This window comes from Protobothrops mucrosquamatus, unplaced genomic scaffold (genome assembly GCF_001527695.2).
Source record: "Protobothrops mucrosquamatus isolate PMUCROS unplaced genomic scaffold, P.Mucros_1.0 scaffold608, whole genome shotgun sequence".
Taxonomy (NCBI): Eukaryota; Metazoa; Chordata; class Lepidosauria; order Squamata; family Viperidae; genus Protobothrops; species Protobothrops mucrosquamatus.
The window spans coordinates 387858-411124 of NW_015386906.1; positions in this window are offsets into that span (position 1 = coordinate 387858).

The window sequence follows — 23267 nt, forward strand, 5'->3', positions numbered from 1 at the left end:
ACCATCCTTATTTGCTAAATTACTTTTTAAGTGATGCTTCTTCATGCCTGTAGCCTGAGGTGCATCAGTGAGAATGTCACAGAGTAAATAATAACAGGAACTAGCTAAATAATATTGTAAAAATGGCTGAACGAAGCTGTTGGGTCACCATTTTGATAAGTGGTCAAAATGATGCTTGGAATTATGATTTTGAAACAAATATTTAGTTGTTCCCCCAAGAGTTGTAAATTTAAAAATGCAGAGATGAGGATAATCTTCCTAGTGAACTTCTTTAGAAGTATTAGAGTAATTAAAATTAATGCACGGGAATTATTCATTGTATAGCATTAGATATGAGACTATTGTATTTTAGTCAGCTTGCCACCCACTGGGGTGTTTTAATATATCTTGGAAGACACAAAATAAAAAGGAAAAACATGAGATTCCCACTCTGATTATACATTATTCATAATTGGATCATGAAGACACCACAAGGACGAGGGAAGCAATGGAAAGGGTATCTTGTGTAACTGTGAGAAGATTTAAGCTTTACACTTGCATTCATAATGGGAAACTTGCCAAGTTTACATTGTTTGGAACCAGCATGTGCTAAAAAGTATCTTTTAAAAACTTGTTTTTAAAAGCTGAGCTAATTTAGTCAATGTATGGTATAGAATTTATTAGAAAGACATTTATTTAAAGGGAATTCAACTGAAATAAATGGAATTTTTTTCTAAGCAAATGAGGTTAGCAATCCAACTTCTATGTTTCTGTTATATATTGGATATATTTAAAATATTGTAGTGGCTTTCCATTATGACTAGCAGTAAGGATATATGCACTTAGTATATGAGTAGCAATGAATTCTTGACTGATGAGAAAAGGTTTAATAACAGCAGATTAAATCTCAAGATTATCATTATTTCAGATAGGTGACTACCAATTTCTGAACTAAATTCTTCTGCCTAAAGGGTTGATTTTCTATTAGCTTTTTAAAATAATCACCTGGTTTCAAAAAAATAATTAAGATAACAGAGATGACAAAACAAATGTTCAAAAGTTGACTTTTGAAGTGATTTTGAAAGTAAATTAGAACAGTTCCTTCTTTATGTTTGGCTTATAGAGAATGGCATTTGCCTTCCTTAATATCTTAGGGGTAAATAAGACAAATACACTTTATGCATTTCATTATTTACACAAAATAACATGCTATGGCAATAATATAAAAGAGGAATATTGAAAAAGGCCAATAATTTTCTTTGTTTCATTTTAATGTGAAACAAACTGGAGGATAAAGCATAAATTGCAACAGTTCATTGTGCAATAGTCAGTAGAAAACTGGGAAATTCCAGAACTAATTCAGGAATGCAGGCATTTTTAGCAACTATGAAGAATGTCTGGCAGAAGGCAAAACTACGGGGCTTGCATAAACATTTCTGAAGAAAAACGGGAATGATACTTTACTACATGATACAGTTGCCTAACAGCATAGATAGCACTCAGAACAAACTGCAGCCTTATAGTGCAAATATTTTTTATCAGAATAGTCTTTTGTTACTGCAAGGGTCTACCTTGTTTTGGTATACACGCAGACATTATTTTTGATGATTATGAAGAGATATTCACTTTTGTAGATGCACAATATGGTTAATGCCATCCTTTCTAATTAGGAGAATTGTAGCAAGTAATACAAGTAATTAGTGTAAAATCTAAATCATATCAAATCCTATAGCAGTCAATCATAGCTCACCTGTTGGGCCTTGCTGCTAGCTTATTGGACTTAGGAGCCAGATGAGAAAGAAGGTGGAGATACACTCCTTCTCTGTTTACTTATGCCATGCAACCTATAAGTTTCTGGGAAGTGTAATTGGAAGGCATAGTGGTGCTGAAGCAGCCACAACTTCCCCAAATCATTCCCACAGGAGTCATGGATCTCAGCATTCTGTAAGTTAGTCCATTTGAGTTATCTTAGTTTAATAATTATTGCCCTATATTTTCCAATTTTGCTCAATTGAAAATTACAAATTGTCAAAAGTGAGAATTTTGGTAGCATACAGACTGAATATAATGCAGAGGTTATATTAAGAATGGAGAGAAGAGAGAAAAGAAGATGCAATCCACTGCATAAGGGAAATGCAGTCATATCATTCTCCAACAGAGTAGTTGGTTTCACAGGTTTTCTTGATGTTATGCATTTCTGCTTAGGGGGAGCAGTCCTCTTCAAACTGGTACCTTCCAGATATATCAGAAGTACAATGTCCAGAATTATTACTGGTGTATGGTCACTCCTGGAATTCTGGAAGTTGTAGATTCAACATATCTGAGGAACTCCAACTTTGGAAATATAAATGTACATTCTTAACTTTAAACATTTCAAGCAAGCACAAGAGGAAGGAACATAGTCTACTTCAATTTCCTGTTTCTCTTCTTGTTTAGAACATTTGAAGCCACTCATGTACAGAACCACAGTAGTTTTCATAATACCCAGAATGTTGTCAGCAGACCTAAAAAAGAAAACAGCAATTCTTGATCTTACTCTGTGAACACAGTTCACAATAGTTTTGCTCTTGGTTTCATATTTTGATGAAGACTCCAACTGTGCCCTATAGCTATTTTTCTAATGGAAATACTATCTCATAAGAATCTAAACTTGGATTTTGGTAAGAAATAAGCCCTATTTTCAAGTATTCAGAGATAAAGGGAGAGAAAGGATCAAATAAAAGGATCTTCAATGGTTCAGACTGCTGTATCTGATTTACACAGATGTGCTGATTAAGAATCAGTTGCCTATAACAATGTTTAATTCTAGATGGCACAAAATGGGAAAAGAAAAAATCACCTACCATTCCAAATTGCTGGCAATATTTTTCATGGATAGATTCTACTTGTAGATACAATGCCGTGTAATACAGTACTCTGTTATACTACCCTTATGGTATTAGTAGCTTGGCTTCTCAGATACTATTTCTAAGGCATTGTAACACAAGGCCTTCAAATATTGATGCAAAATAATTGAGTTAGTTATTGTGAAGTAAAATGGGCTACTTCCACTGACCATGTGGTGTGGTCCCATCTGTGAGAAAGCATCTTTCCTATTCCTCTTCTTGCCATTTTGTTGCCTGTAGAGCAGCTGGGGCATTTATTTTCAATGGAGAAATCACTCTTCCCTCCAATCGGCCGAGGCCCCTTGCTGTTCTGCAGGTCCCAATAGTGTCTTTTAATTAGAAAACAAAACTGTGATACATTCCAGCATGTTTAATCTCATAAAAGAATGCAGTTTACTCATTTGGAGACCAGGGTCTTATTAAATAAAAAATGGGACAACAAAATATACACTGATATGTGGACATTTTTTATCAAGCACAACTTCCCATTAAACTAAAAGCTTTGGTGTAAAACCTTTCCTAAACTTTACACAAAGATTAGGAAAGAATAAATAAAGTCCAGACTTGTTTGTTTCCTTTAAAAAAAAAATATATGACCTAAACCAGGAAAGATAACATAAAATTTGTTAAAGGATCCATTTTGAAATGCTTCTTGAACTTATTTGACTATAGACTGATTATTAATTATCTTTCATAAGATTCACAAGTCAGCCTTGGTTCAATTAGATTGGAAATTTGGACTTGTGAATCTAGGACAAACCAATTTAATTCAAGATATTTCAAAATTCAGTTAAAAAAATAAATAATTCCCCAAATGGGGAAGAATTGAAATGCTTGCAGCTGTTCCATTTTTAGTGGAATCAGAATAAAACTGCAGGAATGATATATGGCCTTTTAGAATAAATTTACCCTGCCAAGTTTCAACTAACTATCACTACAATAATTTCTTTAAATGTTTCCCCTGTGCCCCTTTTAAAGCAGAGGAAATAGAAAAAGTCTGCACAGCCACTGACACAAGTTATAGATATAAAAAAATGTTTTAAAGTCAGATCTTACTTTTCTATTTCCTTTTCAGAAAACAAAAATGGCATCAGACAGAAAAATGACTATTGCCTTGCCCTGAAAGGAATGTGACATGATTGCCTCTGATTCTTGGATTTTATAGATGCCAGAAAGATTGATGTAGCTTATTATTAAGCCTGTTACTTCTTGGGAAGGGCCCCCATTTATTAATTTTGCTATAATGCCTAGCCAGACATGGCACTTTGGCAAAATCTGGCTTCTTCTGGAATAGTCACTCAGAAGAATGTTGATTTGTTCTTGTGCCTTATTGTCTGCTCACTCAATAACATGGCATGCTAAGAATACTGGAAGAGCTAGCTGGCAAGCTAGTGGCTTGTTAGCAGCAAATAGTTACCAAAAGAATAGAAAAAATATAGTACATCAGGATATTATTCCTTACATTGATATTTATATAGTTACTGATCTTAGAACATACGATTCTGGTCAGTGAATATTACTTAGAACCAATAAAAACAATATAATAATATAAATTACTAAACTAACAGCTGGGAAAGAACCAACTTTTCACAATACTTAATATAACCATACTATGAGGTTCCAACACCTCTAAGGATCCTACTGTGAATTATAAGGCCTTGTAAAAGGACAGCAGGATAGGGGTAAGTCTGGGCCACACCACATAACACCAGAACCAGGGGTTCCTAAAACCCAGAACTACTTGGCCTTGCTAGGGTTAAGTTGAAGACTGCTGCTCCCTATCCAGATCCCTATAGTCTCCAACTATTAAGACAGGACCTCTACAGCATCACTCAAATGATACAGGTTGGAAATATAATGAAGGTTATGTATACTGAAGTTGTCTCACCCTAAATATATAGTGCTGGAGAATTAGGCAACCTGGTGAGAAAGAGATTGACACAGAGGAAATATCTTTCAACTTCTTATATATTTGTAATAAACATTTAGACCAATACTGTGTTAGCTGGGAACCAATTCATTGATATCAAAAAGACTTTAATATCCCGGACATACAGAATTTAAACACAAGATTTGATTCAAAAATGAGTACTGATTTGGATGCTCTTGAGCTGACATTGAGAGTGATGGGAGCTAATATAAATTCCCAACCGCAATAACAGAATCAGCTTTGAAGTTTAATATTCCAAAATATAAAAGAGAACAAGTTGATAGGATGTAGTTGGCCACAGAAAAGTAGTTGAGAGCTGAGAAAATATATGAAGCCCCAGAGCAGTTAGCTATGCTATCCCAAAAGAGTTTTATAAGGCAGCACATCTCATTAGGGAGATACTCATGGCAATATCAAAAAGCCATCACTGTGTATGAAAATAAAACTGCAACTTTATATGTCATTGCTAACAACTTCAGAAACTGTAGAAAAGTACTCTGGCTGCTCTTCAGATTGTGTAAATCGCTGTAGAAAAATTATTGAATCCACAATGCATTTCAAAAGGCTACAAAGCCACCTGATTCGTTGTTTGACACAAATGCCCCTTTTGATTCATAATTCTACTCATTCAATAGAGTGATTCAATCAAAGTGCTGACAAATCTAAGATTCTCTTGTTTTCTTTATCTGCATTGCTATATATTGAAAAATGTATGACGTGGTCTCTGAGCTTGGTTGTTTTCTTGCAGATGTTTCATTACCGAAACTAAGTAACATCATTAATGTTAGCAAGGAGAAGAATTTGCCCTCAATTCATATTCTAGCGGCTTGCCCTGTCACTGTTGCTGGCAGTGGTCTTGCAAGGTCTTTGGTTGGGCTGTTGGTCTTGCAAGGTCTTTGGCAAGGTCTTTGGTTGGGCTGTTAGCTTGTTTGGCAGTTTCTTGATTGTTTACTTCTTGATTGTTGGTCTGATATTAATCTATGCTCATCTGGACATTGATTGCTGGTGGGGAGGTGTTTTGGTCTTTTTATCCTGGGCATCCCAGGCAGCAATATGTCCTGGGCTGGCCTTGCTCCAAATAGGCAACTTTTATTATTATAAATGTATGTTCTCTCTCATGAGTAGTGCTGTGAAAAATGGCAGAGTGTCATCTATTCCTCATCATTAGTTCTATTTAATTTGAGTTCATAGTTTAAGTTCATCTTTTATTTCATTTATTACAGTGTAAGGCTTGGATAGAAAGGGTGCATGTGTTTTGTGTATAAAACACACACAATTAAATATATACATATATGCACATAGACACACACACACATACACAATTCCAATAGTCGGAAAGCATGCTATTTCATAAAACATGGTTTTGCACAGCCGAAGGATATGCCAATTTGAGCCAAATATTATTAAATAATAATGAAGCAGTTCCCAGTAGCTGGAAGAATTTCAGGAGATACTAATGTACTAAGCCATTGCCTGCCAGAGTTGCAGGCACAAGGGACTCATATGGAAAATAGTTTCCCAGCTTTGTTGGTTCCACATATTGCTCTAAAAAAAATACTGTTTCAGTAACCTCTCTCTTTGCCTTTTACAAAGAAACTAAAGCCTCACTTTCTTCTGGAAGCCATGTACATGTGTGCAGATGCACGCACATGCCTGCATATTATTCTCCATAGCTAATGACATCATATTCAATTTTCCATATATACGGTATATTGTTGGCATCTATCTGGACCACAGAACTCAAGCAGGCTAATAAATGGGTAATTGCACATGTATAATATACATAGAATATTATACAAGTGCAATTGCCCATTTAACTAAAAGCATAGGTATGATTGTTGTGCCTCAGAAGTAGCCTATTTTTAAATTAGACTAAAATAAAGAAAATCAGGTGGAATGGAGGATAAAGCTGGACATGAAGTATACTATTTTAATATTGCCTTATTATTTCAAATGTTGGTAGTGGTTTTCAGAAGAGCAGTACAGAAATGCTTTATATATATATGGTTTTATTTGCATTTGATACTCAACAGACTTTGCCCTTCTCTAGTTGGTGGATGATACCATGCCCTGAAGATCTCTGATTAGATATTGCCAATACCACAGAGCTTCCTAAGTATCCAGTTTCCTCCTAATAAATAATCCCTGTATAAAGTAATCAGTTACATTTTTTTTCTTTTTCATTTTAACCTTTGTTCAAATATGGGCAATAGTGGGAAGGTTTTGTATTCCAGGTAAAATATTATCTGGCTGAAGAACAAATACAGTTTGGTTTGTTTGTTTTTTAAATCTCTCCTGTGGAGCATTTTTAGAAATAAACAATATTCAATACACTCTAAACTATTTGAGCTAAGGCCCAGTTGGAGGACAATGCTTTTCTACTTTAGGTTATGCATTTTGCATTGTTTTGCATTGAAATTGCCTCTTGGGCAACATCCATGCATAACTTTCATTGCCTAATTCATGAGGAAAGTAGTGAAATAAACTTTTCTATTTCCTGGTGGAAATTTTCAATTACTAAAATGTGCATATTAACACTGAAAGGAAAAATGTGTATTTTCTGTCAATTTCTAGTAAAAATTGATTTTAGATTTAAATAACAAATGCCTTGTGGCAAAAATGTTATGATGTATTTGTTTATATGAAGCATTTTAACCTTGTTCTTTAGCCAAAAAGTCTCCCAGAGCAGCTTAAAAATGGTTTGTGTGACTCTCTAAAGCTTCTGTTATTGTTATTGCTATCATCACCATCATCTATTATTCAGTTCAGATTTTTGCAAGTTTTGTCAGATAGGGATTTTATCCTTCTACAGGCATTCTCCATATGAAATAATTTTCCATTCAGAATATGAAAGTATAGCTGCATGTGCACTTGAAACTAGATACATTTGGGACAGAGTGAGAAAAGTTATAATGATCTTAGCAGATCTCTGTTGCATTTGGACAATAAAGTGGAGATTCCCAAAAGTCCTTTAGACAACTCTAGACAAGAACAAACTTATTACACAGACCTTTGCAATAGCCAGTATAACTTCTGAAACTTAGCTATTATTTTGACTTCAAGACTGTAGACAATGCTTATGTGTGTATGTAGGCAGAGAGGGCTAACACAAAGGGTTGGCAATTTAAAATTAATGAGACTGAACTATGCCATGCCATTTCCTTTGAAAAATAAAATAATAAATGAAAAAAGTGGGATTGCAAGCTGTTGCTAAGAAAAAAAATATTGTTTTAATGAATGCTGGAAATATAGGAGATTGGATAAAAGACATCAGTTGGGCTTGACTAAGGTAGTGGTATTGCAACAAGGTTGTTCTACTAGTAGGCACAGTGATCAGATGGCAGATTTTGGGAGCCAGAGCAACAGTCATTTCCTTCTGCAAGAGGGTAGAGCCATATAAACCATTAAATTCCATTTTGATCTAAACTGGACTGATATCTTTGGGCAAACTCTGTACACCTTTACAGTAGGTGCTTATCCTACTCCCTAGTTTTGTGTAATCAACTTCAACCCAAAAAAATATGTTTGACTTATGGTGTCTGGAATATAGGAACTAGCAATATCCTTTTTCCTGGGACAATAAAATATGCTAGGCCAGAGAATCTTCGTATAAACTCCTTGATGAAAACTGTTCTATGAAGCTGAATTATTGTCGAAACAAACCAACAGAACAAAACAAATACCCAACAGTCAGATGAAGCACTTTTAATGGCAGTGAGAACTTTGGAAGACTAATATGGCAGATCAGAGAGAGAAATGGAAGTACATATATACCTTCAGACTATTTTTCAAAACAAGATGGCTGTTTTTGTATGCATCCAGGAGGAACGTGAAATCAATATTTATGTTCATAATTAACATTATGAACATAAATATTTCTTCTTGAATTTAGGCTATAGAAAAATTGCTGGTTTCTCTATATATGGAGGCAATTATATTCTTATATCTTCTAAAATTTAAAATAGAGTTAATGATGAGTGGAGAAGCAATATGACTTTAATGATTTTTTCCATAGTCTATATTGATTATTGCATTTTCAAGTAGGTAAATACATGTGTTTGTGTAAATTTATTTACTTGTAATGATTGTAGACTATGTCTTTTAATTTCAAATCCCTACATTATTTTCACTTTGTTCAGAAAAGATTATACATACTGTAAGAAGAATATGGAATTCAGAAAAGGCACAGTCACTTAATTGAGATTTATTACACCTTTGCAATCTAATTATGTTATAATGTTTTGACATACTGCTTTTCTAAGCAAGCATAGTAGGCCTTATTCAATAAGTATTATTAATAAGCTGTAGTGTGAGAAGAAATATATTACTTCTTTTAAAATAAAAAATATGTTAACTAGAATCTGATATATTTTGGGGATAATTTTCATGTGACGTAAATATTGGCTTTCTCAGAAACTGCTTATAGAGTTTACATTAAACTTATCTCATTCTCTGAAATCTTGTTATTATAAGTTGAAGGCGATGCAACTCTAATTCAATAAAATGGATGAAACAATAAAAAAGTAAATTAATGGAAAGATTACTTAGCCATGCCTCAGCATAAAACATCTTGGAAACATATATATCAGGTGTATAGTGAGACACTGATACAGCCTGTTCTTAAAAGTTCAGAACTTTTAAATTGTGCAGTGCAGTTTCACTTGCTCAGGGAATATTCCAAATTTTAACTCACAGGTGGCAGTTATCCACAAAAGATAAAGGATCATTACTTAATTATGATTCATGCTTACAAACTATGAGAACTGTCTTAAGCAGCCACTAAACTTCACAAGTTTATTTTACACATGAAGCACATGAAAATCATGGAAAGGAATTATTCAAATTGTTGAAGTGAGTTCATTGATATTATTTTACAGTGATCTAGCACACCAATTGTAAACATTTTTATCTAATGATAGCAAATATAGAAAGGAAGGAAAAAGGAGAGAATGGGAATCAAAGAAGGCATAACTGAAATAGCAGGGTTGGGTGGCAACACAGACAACTGTGGGAAAAGGGAGCAAATGAGAGAGGAAATAGGAAGAGGGTTTTCTTTTGGAAGCAATTATAATTACGTTTTTAAAAGAAGAAAATCCTTGGTAGCGCCAGAAGAGCTTGGTTCCTATTACTTATTTATTAATAATCATGTTTTGTGCAAAATCCTAGAAAAGGTGATGGTGAATGTTTGGTTTAAGTCACTATGGAGAGATGTACAGTAAACTATCTGGATTTATTTCAACCTTTTTTTAAAAAAAAGATTATTTTTAGTACTAAAATGGCTTTGATTACCTGGTGTCTACCAGTTTTCTTCTTTGTTTGTTTTTCTTCAGTGTCCATTAAACAAAATGCTTGATTTCCCGAAATATGAAAGGAACTGAATAATAATAAAATATTAGAATAATCTGTGCTTTCTGTCTTTCCATTCCACTTTCTCTATCTTTCTCCCTCCCTTGTTCTATATATCACTACTGCTATCCAGCTATATTCTTTTGCTGGTGATGCGGAAACCCCTTCCACTCTCCTCTCCCCCAGATAGAGAGGATATATGGGTGGTAAATGTCATTGAAACACTGCAAAAAATAAATCCAAGCTGCTCTGCAGCTTAGAATACATGGCTATAGCAAACTGCATCCTAGTGAGTTGGAAGCATATCACTCCGAGCATCTGTACCACTCCTCCTTAGAGAGTGCATACTAATCATCTCTCTTCATGGTCAGTAACCACATAAGGACAGCACCAGACGATGCCAGTGGTTGTGGTCCTGTAGCATTTATGTGCTTTCCTGAAACAGAGAGTCTTGCCAGAGAATATCCGTCAGCCTTGTCTGCTGGTTTTCTCTCTTGATTGAGGCAGATGTTTATTTTCCATCTGCACTATATGTCAATGCAACTGCAGCCTTCATCTGGCAGGGGGGGGTTCCTCTAATAATCTAAAGCCATTGCCGAAAACTGCCGGAGAGCTAACTCAAGTGAATAAAAATCAGGTTACAGCGGGAAACATTTACTCTTCATTTTGTGGAGCCCTTTTAACAAATGAAAATTTGCCTCTTTATACTTCTGCCAAACATAGGGCCATGTTTATTTCCAGCTATATGGGTCACCGAGGATTCCCAGCTGTTAGATAGAGTCAGTTGTGCATTGCTGCACTCAACAACATCTGTTTCACAAAAACAGTCTCCAGCTTTTAGCACTCAAATGGAGGTTACACCATATGCCAGCAGACCACTTAGTTTTTACCTTGGGAACCAACTTTACACTAGTCAAGGTAACAAAGTACTAAGTATTTAAATGGTACTGGGCTTGGGTCACATCTTCATTCTCACTAACCACATAGAACAAAATTAGTTCTGAGCACATACACCACAAGCTGTTTTCCCTCATCAATTATTCATGGGGAAAAAGTTTGTTTGCAAAACATTTTAAACTGGGGAAGGATTGATTATGATATTACAAATGGCCACATAAGAATCTTTGACTGCAGACAGAATTATGTTAAAATGCCAACCAATATCAGCAATTCACAATAGCAAGTTAACAATCCTTTCATAAGCAGTGTTTTAAAAAGTTGCGACGCAGTGGATGCAATTGTGTTGTCTCACATGCATTTCAAATGATTTTCTTGTATTTCTTTCTTGGGATCAGAATTAGAATTTTCTTCCTTAGGTGATTAAATGTTAATCACCAGACAAATGACTGGAGCATTACTTAAAGGGACAGTGTATCTCAATGTTCTCTGTTCAGAGTTAGGACTACGCAAATACTGCAAAGGATGTTTCACTTTGATAAAAACTTTGAAGCACCTTTAAAGCACCCATTTCTACAGCCTGCTATACTTTGTTTAGTGATTAATTCTGTGTATCTATTGGGAGCTGTGGTGACCAAACAGATGAGACCATCCATGTGCCTCAATAACTTGCAAAACATCACTTTCAGGTGATAAAGTACCTTATCAAAAGTGTGTCACCTCTTCAGTACAAAGTTCTCTGCAAGAAAGCTTGAGTGTAAGTCACAAAAGCTATCTACCAGCTTCTCAGCCATCTTAGTCTTTTAATTATGACTGTCATTGGTTGGAGTTTATAAAATAATACCCCACAAATATAAACAGCTGATATGTACTAAAAATCAAAATGTCATGTAAAATTTTGAATTCCTTCTAAAAAATACCATCATAACTTTATTGTGTTATCCTTTGCTGCTCTATGCCACAAACATTATTTGTGGAATGCCTTGCTACCCTCTTCTAGCCTTCAGTTGTTGGGCTATTCTTATGACCAAAATAAACAAAACCAGTTTTATTATGGTGGTGCCAAAATATAGGTTGATACTATAGTTCAGTGCTCCATACATAACAGGAGGTCATTGGATAATATTCACTGATATATTTCTCTGCATGAAGACTGAAGATGGCATAGCAGAGTATCAATAAACTCGGTCAACAGGCACTGTTCAACAGGTATCAATTTAGAGTTCAATTTTCTTATTCTTAAATAGGGGAAATAATTAAAACAAAAAACAAAACAGAAAGGATACAGATTTACATTTTACTTGCTCCTTGGTTAGTTTCTAACCCCTATTTATTGTCTTGCCTTGTGGTGCTTTGAAAAATAATTTGACCCCCTTGTCTTTATAGAAGCCCCTCAAATATTGGAACACTGCTATCATGTCTCCCTTAGTCCTTCTTTATATTAAAAATTATTTATGTTTTTCTTTTTTAAAACAGGAAAAGAATCCTTCTGCATGTATTTAGGCATTTTTCTTGCTGAAAAGCAACTTGCAGTGGAAAACTCTGGGTGGGCATATACATATACATATATATATAATAGATACACACCCCCAAAATGTGTATTTCCAGGTGGGTTTTCCCCAGCTCTCACAGCTCTAATTTGAACCAAGTTTTTACAGCTACATCTGTGCCGACATGGAAAATGATTGCAAGATAATAGTACAGAAATGGAGGAGGTTAAGCATACCTCCCCCACCTGCTAAAGCCCAGATGTGGGGACTAATATGGCGCAATATCCTCAAATACAAAACATGCAGCAATAAGTTATAATATATTTCCAGCAAAAAGCTTCCAACACAATCTGTTTCCAATTCTCATCAATATTCTTAGCCTTTCATTTTATTATTTTTCCATTTTGTGGCAAGCAATTGGAAGAAAGAAGAAAGAAGATAATTATGTGCTTTTCTCATTCCTCCCCCCACCCCCAGTTTCTGCCAAAATAAAAACTGGAACTATCTAACAAACCATGCAACAGAATGGAGTGCTTATGTTATCCTTTCCAAATAGGATCACAAAAATATTACCAGAGATTTGTCCTTAGTCTAAAGATTTTAATGCACACAAATGCCATGCAGTAAACAGGCATGAAGAATGCCTTGTTCCCAGACTGAATATATAATCTGATAAAATTCCTCAATTGGTTTCATGCTGCTAAGAGAGCAACATAAGGACATAGAACATAGAACAATAGAGTTGGAATGGTCCTCAGAGGTCTTCTAGTCTAACCCCCTTCTCAAATAGGAGACCCTATACCATTTCAGAAAAATGGCTATCTGGTCTCTTTTTAAGAGCCTTCAGTGATGGAGCACCCACAATTTCTGGGGGCAACTTATTCTAATGGTTTATTGTTTTCACCATTAGGAAATTTCTCCTTAGCTCTAGATTGATTGTCTCCTTGGTTAGTTTCCATCCATAGTTTCTTGTCTTGCCTTCTGGTGCTTTAGAAAACAGTTTGGTCCTCTAATCTTTGTAGGATCCCCTCAAATATTGGAACACTGCTTTCATGTCTTCCCTAGTCCTTCTTTTCATTAGACTAGGCATATCCAATTCCTGCAACCATTATTTATATGTTTTAGCCTCCAGCCCCTAATCATACCTATTGCACTTTTCTGCACTCTTTCCAAAGACTCAACATCTTTTAATATTATGGTGACCAGACTTGGATTCAGTACTTCAACTATGGTCTTACTAAGGCTTTGTAAAGTAGTACTAGGATATCATGTGATCTTAATTCTATCCCTCTATTAATGCAGCTTAGGATTGCATTGGCTTTTTGGCTGTTGCCACACATTGTTGGCTCATATTTAAGTGATTGTCCACTAGGTGTCCGAGATCCTTCTCATGGTTACTGTTATTCAGCCAAGTTTCACCTCGTCTGTACCTAGATAGTTGGTTTTTCTTGCCTAAGTGTAAAACCTTACTTTTATGTATGCTGAATTTCATTTTGTTGGATAGGTCCCAGTGTTCAAGTCTGTCAAGATCTTTTTGGATCTTGAGCTTGTCTTCTGGGGTGTTGGCTATTCCTGCCAGTTTAGTGTTATCTGCAAATTTGATGAGTTCCTCTTCTATTCCCTCGTCTAAATCGTTTATGAAGATATTGAAAAGTACTGGGTCTAAAAGGGAACGTTGGGGTGCCCCACTGCTTACTTCCTTCCATGTGGATGTAGTTCTGTTACAGAATACACATTGAGTGTGATTTGTCAGCCCATCACAAACCCATCTGGTGGTGATGCTGTCTATCCCGCATTTTTCTAGCTATCTCTGACTCATTGGAGAACTCATATTTTGGCTGAATGTTGAGCAACAAGTATTTAATTTTCTGTTGTATGTATAACAACCTAGGCAATGTTAACACTTTTTAAAACATTAATGAGAAATCTATATTTTCAGTGTTTTTAACTATTCTGATTCTCTGAAAGCTATATAACTGTAATCTAGTTACATAAAAATATATATTCTAAAGAGAGAACAGTTTTGGATAAGTAAGTTCTTGGAAGAAAGAAAACCATAATATGCAAATTGTTTGCCAATTTGGATCTTTGAGATGGCTTTAATGTTGGCTGTAGATCATTTAGTTCAGTGATCCCACTGATTAAGTTTTAAATTCTCATCAACCAGAAAACTTTGGAACCAAGAACCTGAAGCAATCACAATTACTGTTCGCTAGTTATAATGCTATTACCAGCAGAGCCTGTCTTTCAGGGTCTAGATTTGTTTGGTTTTTTTATTCTAAAATATTTGTTATAGAATATTTTTAGTCAGATGGATAGTCTCATTAGGACAGCATTTGGAATTATGCGAATATTTTGGGGAGGAGGCAAATTGTAAAGTGCTTAGGCTTAAGTATGGGCATTACTTATACTTTCAATATACACATATTCATATAGCATAAGTATTTCAAGTCTGAACATCTTGTTCCTCAGACATGGTCTGACCTGCTTGATACATGTGTAAATGCATACATCTGTGCATTGAAGATTTCCAGTTAAAGAGAAGCCAGAACTACAATATAGGTAACTAATATCTTGCTTTAATTATCTTATATCCCTGCTTATCAGCCCAAATCGACCTTGTGATATATAACTTTAGTTTTTAAAAAATCTTTTTGAGAACAGAGAATAGATCTTTTCCATTGTACACATGACAGCTCCTGAGGTTCAAAAAGATGCCATTCTTATTCAACAATTCATCTGGGATAAACATCCATTCTTCAACATTTTCTTGTTGGTTTCTATAATGCTGTTTTTTTTAATTCTCTGAATATGTCTTACAGAATTACAGAATAACAGAGTTGGAAGAGACATTGGAGGCCTTCTAGTCCAAAGCAGGAGACTCAATATTATATACAATATTGTAGACAAATGGCTGTTTAATCTCTTCTTAAAAACCTCCAGCGATGGAGCACCCATGACTTCTGAAGGCAAGCAGTTCCACTGATTAATTGTTCTCACTGTCAGGAAATTTCTCTTTAAATAGGTTGGATTTCTCTTTGATAAGTTTCTATCCATTACTTCTTATTTTGCCCTCAGGTGCTTTGTATATTAGGTTGTCCCCTTCTTTTTGTGATAGCCTCTCAAATATTGGAAGACTGCTATCATATCATCCTTAGACTAGACATACAAAGTGTTCAACATATGCTTTACCTTTTGATCTTCTAATTCTCTTTGCTGTTCTTCTCTGCATTCTTTCTAGAGTCTTAACATCTTTTCTGTATCATGATGACTAGAACTGGACACAGTATTCCAAGTGTGGTTTCACCAAGACAGTATATAACGGTACTAATATTTCACATGAACTTGATACTATTCCTCTATTGATGCAGCCTAGTAAATCCTTAACTCTACTTACACCTTTGGCATCTGGGTCACAAATAGGTCTTTAGTGTTGAAGAGTTAGTATCATTGTATTTGGATCTCTAAAATTGAAAACAGGCATTTTCTGTGGGATCCCCCCCCCCCATTTGACCTCCAAGAATTCCAAGACATAGGCAGCCTCCACTATCAAGGTCTTCTGGAAGCTTAAAGAAACTAGAGTGTTCCAGAGACTTTTGAGACTTTATGGGTGGGGTGTTATTAATGACTTTATTGACTAACCAATTTAATTTAGAGGCTGTCCAACTCCATAATGACTCTGCATGGGTTAAAGTGTTAAAAAGACAGAAAACAGAAAAAAATATTATTATGTGTATCAATTAAAATATGATATATATAATTGTACATTTCTGTACTGTTATGTGTTTATTATTCACTAGTTTATATATCTGTTGTTGCTGTGCATCACCTTAATGCTAAATACTTTATTTAAAAAAAACTAAATGAAAAATAAATAATTTTAATTTAGTTTGGGAACTGCAATTTACTTTCAAGGCTATAGGCTCCTTTATGTGAGGTAAAGGCATATTGTAAAATCTAATCAGTGTGGTGTTTAAACCAGAATTTGTAGCATAACACAAGTGTAAACCCATTAATTTGTGCTTAATAATGTACAGATTAGTGTATTACATATACCCAAACAGCAGGAACATAATAGACTCTTCTTAAAAAAACCTTATACATGCAACAATTCATACATATATTTCATAAACAATATTTTGTACTTGACTTTTATCTGTAATCACATATTCATTAAATCACTATTAATTCATTGAAGAACAGTTCAGGATTCTCTTTGATAAATACATGGCAATTTAGCTCAACAGTCAAAGAGAAGACATAAATGTTTTAACTACGAATAAGGTAAAATCCTGAAATTTCCAGCTAGCGAAACAATAGTCAGTTGGTCACTTTATACATGGGTTTCAAATTCACCTAAAACTAAATCAGTCTGCTAATCTAGAATTATGCCCACAGAGGTTTCCTTATTATATTCTGTTTTCTGCTATTTTCTAACTGATGCTTGGCTGGTTAAGAACTTTTTTCCCCCCAACAATTAAAAAATAAACATTTGCTGATGAAGTGGTTTCATTTAGCTGAAATGATCCCTGTTAGTTACATGAAAGATAGAATGCTTGTTCTCTTTTGCTGGTATGCAGAGAGTCTCCTAAGTACAAAATACACATCAAGGGCCAATTACACATGAAAAAACCACAGATAGCATGAGAGCTGGTTAATATTTCTGAATTATTAAGTCTGACAGCATAATCATGCTTTTTTGTTGTTTAGGCTGTTGATACCAGATGTTGAATGCACAGCAGAATGTAACAGTATAATCGGAGATATTTTAAGGTAGCTTAATTCTGCAGAATGGAACGAACATTGCTTTGGGTTATTTCAAATGTAGAAAAGCAGATGCTGTATTTCAATAAAGTGGGTAGCTCTGTGTGGTCAATTAGGATATCTTTATAGTTTACTTTTCTCTGGTTAAATCTGAATCAGGCAAGATATATTTATTTATTTATCAAATCTATGCACCACCCATCTCACTAAATGACTCTGAGTGGTTTACAATAATAATAATAATAATAATAATAATAATAATAATAATAATAATAATAATAATAATAATAATAATAATAATAATAATAATAATAATAATAATAATAATAAAAAAACCCAATAAAATCCTTACAAAGACAAAATTAAAAAGACAGAGAGAGTTTCACAACCACAGGGCTGTGTATCACTCTTTGATGCCTGTGCCAGTTGACAGAGTCAGGTTTTAATGCTCTTTGGAAAGCTAGAAGAGTAACGCGAGCCTCACCTCAGGGGGCAATAAGGCAGGGGAAACAGCAGAGAAGATTCTCCTCCTAGACCAAGCCAGTTGGAAAGCTTTAACCAACAGGGTCTATAACATGTCTTTTCTGCTTGACCGGTAGGATGGGTCAATTTAATTGGAATGAAACAGTATCCCAGGTAACCTGGGCTCATGTCATGAAGGGCTTTAACCAGTACCCTAAATTGGAGCTGGAAGCAAACTGCACCCCAATGCAGTTCATGTAGCAGAGGTATTACATGTGCACTCTAGTGCAGGGGTCTCCAACCTTGGCAACTTTAAGACTTGTGGACTTCAACTCCCAAAATTAGTCAGCCAGCTTTGCTTAAGCTTTAAAGTTGCCAAGATTGAGGACCCCTGTTCTAGGGATACCCAGAACTCCCCACACCACTACGTTCTGCACTGGTTGTAGTTTTCAGATACTCTTTAAGGTAACCTAATGTACAGCATATTGCAATAGATCATTGCAGTATACCACATTGATATTTACAAAGTTCAGAATCCAGTAGGTTTATACCCATTGAATGATGATGGTTATAAGTAGTGAACTGTGGTAAGTAGCCATATTATGATGCACAAACAGAATTGTCAGAGATTGAACTTTGTTGCTATTACGACTTCCATCGGTCCTTCAAGGTAGACCACACTAGAAAATCAACTCCACAGGAAGATTGATTTTAAAGTTTATTAAGGTGGGCCATAAAGCAGAATTTCACCAGCCTAATTATGTTTTACTTCTCCTTCTTCTTATACCCTGTAAAATCAGAAAGGAGCCTGCCTGGGTCAATTCCAAATACCGTCTTGCTTCCCAGAACTAAAATAATGTTTCAGACCTCTTTATTTATGTAATAGTTCTGTACATTTCCATCTATAAACATTCTCACATGTTGCAAAACTCTTCTTCCTGTGACTTTGCATGGTCCTACAGTAGGACTTTCCTTTTTATACAGTTGATAATGTATATGATGATCTGAATAGACTTTAAAATCTATTAAGAGGTAATTAAAACAGTAACATATATTTATTAATAGAACATCATTAAGAACAAGTAAAAAATACTCACGAATAATAGATGCTTCTTATAACTGATTCAACACCTTAGATATCACTAGGTCTCAAATTTCAGTGCACACTTCTGCTTTTAGAATTCCAGTCAATCAGCTATCTTTAATTGATAGCAAATTGATACTAACTTTACTCATCCTTTCCATGCTGTTGGTCATTCTTACTCAGTGTACGCTTGTAAGCTCATATAATTATTCATCAAGATTATTCATCTGTTGCCAACTTGCTGAGGGCAAAATCTGATGTGCTTTAATTTCATGAATGCAATTAACTTTCACATAATTTTTATGCTAATAGCAGCAGCTGAGAAACCTGAGAAGCTTCAGGACCATAAGGGGTAGACAAGGAAGTTTAACACTTTCTACTTCTGCAATGATTTCAAGAACAATTGATTTTTGGAAATCCCTATCTGCATGGTAGTGTAAATTCTATTGGTACCAGATGATCCTAAAATGCATCTCTCACATATTTCAGCTTTGGACTTATCTGCAGGGTTAGTAAGAGTTATACTTCCTATTTCCACTGGTCTGATCTGAAGCTCCTTTGATTTTCAAGGCTATCAATCCATGAATTGTATGATCAAGTATCACCATACCATCATACCAATGAAATGTATTAATGAAGACTAGAATTCTCAGGCAGGACCACTTTTTAAAATTCTTTTTTTAAATGATCATTTACATTAAGTTGTTCTGCCATCCACTATTTTTTAAAACTCTAAAAAGTGTAAGAGTTCATCTCAGATACATTGAGCTCCCAGAATGTAAAATATTATAATTACTGGGTCAGTCCTAAGAAGCAAGTAATGTAATATCCAGTGGAAAAGAGAATCAAGTATAGTCCTGCAGATTTATTAGAATGATCAGAAGGAAATAATGCAAACCACTAAGAAATTGTTGCAATTATGCTACCTGGGCAAGTCTTAATACAGCTTGTTTTTGTGTGTCCTGCTGAAAATGCAATGACAACATGGATTTAAATGGAACCAGATTATGCACCACATATGTGCTACAAAAATACATCTGGTAAAAATTCATGAAGACTGATAAAAAAGTGCTGATATGATTTAAAAGTTGTTCATTAAATATTTTTATTATTTTATGAAAAAGGAACATTGGGGAAAATGAATATCAAGAGCTATTTGCATGTGAAATATTACTGATGGTTATGATAGCTGATTAATATTTCTAAATTATTAAGTCTGACAATATAATCATGCATTTTTTCTTGTTGCTTCTGTTAGCACCAGATGTTTAATGCAGAGTAAAAATGAGACTGTAATATACTCTGTAATTAATGGCTAGAAAGTACAAAAGTATATATTTCAAATTGATATGGCTGTGAAGATACTGTACAGTTAACAAACTAAACAGATGTTCCTTTGCAGAATTTTCACTTGATGTGCCTGGAAAAATCCCCTGAGAAGTAAGGATTTTAGGAAATTTTCCATTACAAAAGAGCTGCTTTTGTAGCTAAACAGCATTTATATTCGTGGTTAGGCAGTCTTACTCCTGTAACACAGGCAAAACATGAACATAGAAGAACAAAATGAATGTGAACCCACTATATAACTGCAGTGGCAATAGCAGAGAGAGAAAATTATTTAAGAACTAGCTTTACTTTTTTCCCTTTTAACTGTGGAAAAAAAGCAAAGTGCAGAAGTTCCAGAAAAACCTGTCTTGTTTTTTTTAAAAACTAAATACAAGGGGAGAAGTATTTTGTTCTGTCCCTATCCCACATTTCTTCTTTGTCTAAATATAAGTAGTATTTTTATTTTCACTGATCAGCAAACCACTTAAAAACTCCTTTGACTAAAGAGTGAGGATATACTAATTGGTTCCACCACTTGAAATGTTATGCGCAGGTATGCATTCTCTTATTTGATGATGCAAATTATGCAAATTACATAGTTTGCAATATGTGTATGATGACATCATGGTGCATATGGTATCACTTGTGCCCCTTCACAATTGAGCCCCCCTCCAGTTTGATATTTGCATTAAGCCTTTTGAAGATAGGAATAAAGGAGCAGGTGGTGCCAAGAAAAAGAAAAAGAATCATGACTTTAAAAAATTAACCAAAATAAGGTAAAACAAAACCATAAATGCACAAATAAAGGCTTTGTATATGGCTTGGCTAGAATTACTGACTCCCAGTGAAACGTGTCCTTGACTGTCATGCCCCCCACCCCCAGATATGCATCTGGCATATCATCTACATGTTTCAAAAATGACCAGGATCAAATATTTTAATATTAATTTTAATGAAATATACTCTGGTTTTTCAGGAGGGAGGGAGTGCATTCCAGAGAAGTAAGAGATAACTCAGTTCAGATTATTTGTGTGAGAGTAAGAAGGTGAAGATTCCCCCCCCTTCCAATAGTTCCCAGAGTAAATGCTTCATATGGATAGTAGTTTGCTTCATTTTGGCAAGATTTTGTCAATAGGTCTGGAACAATAAAAAAATATGCTTGGAAGAATCACTACATGTCTTTCTTGTTTTCTGAAATCTGACATTAAGTTAATGAATAATACTACTATTCATTATCAGTAAAATGAGCATCCCATCGGTAGACTTATTTGACCCAATGAAAGTGAAAATACGTGTCCCGGGATAATGTTGCAGGATCCAATCTGGATTGGTCATGGGACCAGAGGTTAAACTTCCAAGCTTTCAGACTCATGCTGGAGCCGATCTTCAGTGAACTTCTCTCTAGCGGAGTGTTATTTGACCACTTATATTTACATAAATTATATCACATTTCATAAACTGATTCTTCATAAGCCAACATATACAAATATGTCTTAACTCGGAGAGAAGGTCTAGAAATCCAAGTTCAGCAACCATACATTTTACTTATTTTGTAATAAATCTTATTGACAACTGTCTCTTTAACCTCTGCTACCCTTGCATAGGCTGTTAGTGTGCTAGGAATAGATTACTTGGATTAATTTATCCATAGGCTGGGGAGATGTGCTCCCTGGGGATTAGATCATAGAGATATTGTGCTACTTTGATTCTATGTGCAAAAAAGGAAACTGATTAAAAGTCATGCATCCAGAGGTACAAGAACTTATTCATGAATACTCTTGAACAGATCCCACTGAATTCAATGGATCTTATTCCCAGTAAGTAGACATAATTCTCCACTGTAGCTATGATAGATCATTTTAATCCAGTTAATTGTATATATAAATGGAGTAGAAATAATAGAGAAGATGTTGGCACACCAGCATGTTTTTTCCTCTTTATATTTGCTGAATCAGACACTGGCCATGAATTGCACTGATTATTAACTTCTAAGCAAGGTTTTTAAACTTTGCTCTTGAAATATCAGACTTTGGAACCAGAATACCTTTGCCTTTGTTATTATAGGCTGATTTTATTTTTAAAACTGTCTGAGAAATTTTGAGTGCTGTGAACCTCAGAACAATTGTGCCATTACTTACTGACAGTTTCTCTAGCTTATCAAATTCATCCAGCACTTACAATTATACCTTTCGGTTTCTTTCCCCAGTCTTTCCTTTTATACATGTTATTTGTAAATTATTGATTCATTCTTTAAATAAACAACCTTCACAGAGTCACTTGTGCTGGACTGCTAGCATGAGGAAAACAGTTTGATTGAGAGGTGGTGGGTTCCCATTCCCCTCTAGTCTCTTGGAATACTTTAATTCCTGCACTGATCAAGGGGGCTGGACTTAATGGATTAAATGGCTTCTTTTAAGCGGGTGATTCTAAATTTTAATTTACTTTACTGTAGGAAGTCAGCAACCCCTCCCCCAAGAATGAAATATTTTGAGGAATATTTTAAAAAAGGTAGCATATTATATTTCCTCAAAGGAGAAATGGAGAAAAAAACTTAAAGGCAGAAAGCAGCCCCAGTCTTTCTTAATAGCCTTAAGCAGAAGCTTCAAGCCTTTGGAGATGGATATTTTGTACGTATTAAGAAAGACTGGATCAATCTATTCATAAACAAAACACCTTCACCCCCCAAAGCTGATGGGATTAATAATTTACAGACCCCCACCCAAATTCTAAGGACAGGACATGATCTTTAGGACATAATAGGATTAACCCACCACCATTAGAATAGCAAAAGGCACAAGGCTCACTACATTGCAAAACCCCTTGGAGCATCTTAATCATATCCTATAAAGCTCCATCCACTCTCAAGTCCATTTTGTCAGCTGTCCCAGAACTGCATGGTGTTGCTGGTTCTGCTCATCAATAAACAGACCTTCTTTCAAAAGCAGCCTCCATTTTATTCCCATCTTGGAACTGGAACTGTTTTTTCTTCCAACACTACTTTAATATAGCCATGTAAAAATCAATACTATGGCAATGACATATTATTTTAATAACCATACCTTTCCCCCCAAAGAATCTTACAAACTATTGTTAGTGAAAATGTT